Raw genomic sequence first — 4,002 nt, 5'->3', positions numbered from 1 at the left:
GCCCTCCCCACCGCCCACGTCACTTCAACGCGGGAAGTGAATTGCTGCTGCGGCTAAGGCAAGTGGCTGCAGCAGCTGGAGAACGGGCGGGCGCAAGACAGGGTTAAAAAAAAAAAAAAACGTCGCAGGCCATCGAGACCAAAGCCTTCCTCTCTCCCTATTTCTGGGTCGGCGTTTGTTTTTTTGGTGCAGATATACCGTTTAGGAAACGAGCACATCCGGGAGGGCAACTTTCAATCTCTGAAGAGCCGTTGGAGGGGGCCCTGAATATATATATATATATTGAGGGTTTTTCTTTTGGAAGAAAAAAGATTGGTGGAAAAGACTGCTGTCGGAGTAAATCTCTAGTTTGAATAGAGATTACGGAGAGGTAGAGCCCACGTTGGCATAATAAATCAGGAAGCGACCTAATAGCCGATTTAAGAGTTTACTTCCTGAAAGGCTAATTGGTTTGCATAATATCTGGTTTCATGCGAATTATCCTATTATTGCACAGAAATTAGCCGCTCTCCTCAGCGCCACTTTTACACTGGATTTGCCTGCACACGCATACATACACAAAGAAAATGTATTTTTTTCTGTAGAATGAGGCAGTTTTCCCCAGTCTGGTGTTAGCTTGACTGGATAATAAGGAAGGGTGCATCACATTTGAAGGACATGAAGGTTTGGATAGTAAGTAAAACAATGGCTTCAAACTTCCCAGGTTTGAGAAATCTAGGAAGTATAGTAGTCCTTGATTTACAACAGTTCGTTTAGTGGCTGTTCAAAGTTACAACTGCACTGGGAAAAGTGACTCATGGGCCACCCCATGATCATGTGATCAAAATTCAGATACTTGGCGACTGGATCATATTTATGACAGTTGCTGTGTGCCAAGATCATATAATCACCTTTTGCAGCCTTCTGACAGTGGGGAAGCCAGATTCACTTAACAGCCAGGTTACTATTTCATCAACCGCAGTGATTCACTTAACAACTGAAGCAAGAAAGATCGTAAAATGGGGCACTTAACAAATGTCTCACTTAACAAAAAACATTTGGGCTCCATTGTCATATGTCGAGGACTACCTGTATGTTACAAAAGGTCAAGTGTTCCCCAATCTTTTAAGATGTTAGACTTAGCTCTCAGAATTCTTCAGGTAGGGATGATTCTTGAGGAATTCTGGGAGTTGATGTTTACACATCTAAAGGCTCTGAAATGGATACATATAGATAGTCCTTCATTTACAACAGTTTGTTTGGTGACTGGTTTAAAGTTACAAAGGCACTGAAAAAAAGGGATTTATGAGCATTTTTCAAACTTGTGGCAGTTGCAGCATCCCCCTGGTCACGTGATCAGAATCCAGATGCCTGGCAACTGATTCATATTTATGACGGTTGCAGTGTCCCAGGGTCATGTCATCACTTTTTGCAACCTTCTAACTAGCAAAGTCAGAGAAACCAGTCACTTAATAATTGTGTTATTAATTTAATAACTGGAGTGATCCACTTAACAAATGTATCAAAAGTAGGGAAAAAAGTAAAGTAGGGAAAAACTCATTTAACAAATTTCTCACTTAACAACATTAATTTGGGGTTCAATTGTGGTCGTATGTTGAGGACTACCTGTACAGATTTAGACCTTTTGACTCTAGATCTATACAAAATGAGGGCTTGGCTTGGGTGGATATAACTAGTTGCATCGAAGAGAGAAGGCAGCGGGACATATTCTTTCAAAATAATTTTGTTCCTTGGAGTCAGTCTTGACTGCTGGTGACTACATGGACAATTCTTCAGTTTTCTTGGAACTTTTAAAAGTGGTTTGCCTTTGCTTTCTTTTTCTTCCTAGGGCTGAGAGAGAGGGACTGGCCCAAGGTCATCCAGCCAGCTTTGGGCCTAAGGTAGGATTAGAACTTGTCATCTCTGGGTTTCTGGCTGGAGGTCTTTAAATGCTGTTCCAACTTGCCATTCAAAACCTAATCACCTGGATTAAAATTAATGAGATTTCTGTTAATACTTCCACGATGGATATGTTGACTTAAATCAGAGATCTCTAAATTTGGCAACTTTAATACTTGGAGACTTTAAGACTCCAACCAGCTGGCTGGAGAATTCTGGGAGTTGAAGTCCACAAGTCTTAAAATTGCCAAGTTTGGGGACTCCTGACTTAAATGAAGCCATCCCCTTTCTCAAAATTGCTATGTTGTAGATGGGATGTTTGTCTGAGGGGTGTTGTGCCTAGTTGATCTTGGATAATTTCCAAATAGGAAAGAAAAAAAGCTCTTAAGTAAATCAGAACTGTTTAGTTTGAAAACTAGTTAGCTAGAAAATCTATGTGGGTAGATTTTCCCAGACTAGGTTAGAAAAACATCCTGAAGGGAGGCAAACCACTTTCACGTTGTTGCTACCAAAATTACATGGCTGTGTCCATGTTATTACCAGGAGTTGACCTCAATTAGAGAGTCTCTTTAAATCAAAAGGATAGCGCAGGGGAGTTCAAATAAACATGGCACTACTCAGAATCTTAAAAGGCTCTGGAAATATGTATTTATTGGGCCAATATAGCTAAGGGAAGAGAACTCCAAGAAATCCTCAATAAAAACAGTTAATAGCATATACCTGTGTTTCTCAGTCTTGGCAGCCTTAAGATACGTGGACTTCAGTTGTTGAAATCCACACATCTTCAAGATACCATGGCTGAGAAAAAAATGTTGTATACACAATGAAATATGCTGCTAGATTCCTATGGAAACTGGCCACTTTCCCAGTGAGTGTGGTTCCCAACAATGAATACAAATTAGACTGGGCTTTGTATCTTCTAGCACAGGGATGTCAAACTCAATTTCATTGAGGGCCGAATCAGGGTTGTGTTTGACCTTGGGGGGGCGTGGTGGTGGGCATGGCCAGCTCGATGTCACTCATGTTGGGTGCCTGTGGTGGCCCGAGTGCTCTGCTAGCGAAAACAGAGCTTGGGAGGGCCGCACACGGCCCTCTCGAGGTCCATTTTTTTGGCAGAGGGTTGCAGGAGGCTGTTGCAGCTGAAAACAGCCCAGGAGGGCCACATGCAGCCCTCACAAGCTCTGTTTTCACTGGTAGAGGCACCATGGGCTGGTCTGTCGCTGTTCCAAAGGTGGCCCGGCGGCCCAATCTAAGCACCCTGCTGGGCGGGTTTCATATCCCTGTTCTGGCAGAAATCATGGAACTTCAGTGGGTGTTTGCTGAGGTCCTGCTGTGGTCTCAGTGCAAAACTGGGAGGTTGAAACATTTCTGATCTTACTGCTCTATCTTTGGGCTATTTGGCTCATCCATAATATCACTGGAAAGGAATGTGTCCACCATCCTTCTATGGAGAAAACCTCTATGGAGAATTAATTCTGAACATTGTTAGAAAAGTACTGACATGGAACAACCCATACTGTACATACTAAAACTGTACCAGTTTAGGCGCTATAGTTACACTTGTGTTAAAACCTCAGTGGGAGAGCTAGAATTTTGACCTCCTGTTTTCCTCAGGAATTCAAATTAAAATGTCCCCGACAGATTATTGACCACATCCAGTGAAGAAAAGAACAATTCCACTTCTATAAATGATTGATTTCAATGCTAGCTGCTCCTCCTGTTAAGAAAGTTTTTAACTTACACTTAGCTGGAATCTGCCTTACCAAAATCTAAATCCTTTGTGTACTGCTTTCTAGAAGAAATAAGATTGGTTCCCCCCTTGATACTTTTCCAGAAGACCCTGAAAACATAGGCAGATCTGGGGATCCCAGATTTATATGGAACTGATCAAGTGGCTGCAATGAGAGGTTGAGGATATTAGGAGTTTTATACCGTTGATTTTAACGTTGTAAGCTGCTTTTTTTTCTCCTGGCTGCATCATGTTGGTGACTTGGGTTCAGCTTGTGATCACCTACAGTTCAACTGATGCAAACTCAGGTATTCATAATTATACACTTATGAATTTAATTTCTATTTTTTTTTGAGTTACTACTTTAAGGCCTGTATTTTTTCAGTAGTTGGTCA

This window comes from Notechis scutatus, chromosome 3 (assembly GCF_049901735.1).
Source record: "Notechis scutatus isolate UNSWTSFEM ecotype Mainland chromosome 3, rNotScu1.2, whole genome shotgun sequence".
In the NCBI taxonomy this organism is placed as follows: domain Eukaryota; kingdom Metazoa; phylum Chordata; class Lepidosauria; order Squamata; family Elapidae; genus Notechis; species Notechis scutatus.
This window is presented reverse-complemented; position numbering follows the sequence as displayed.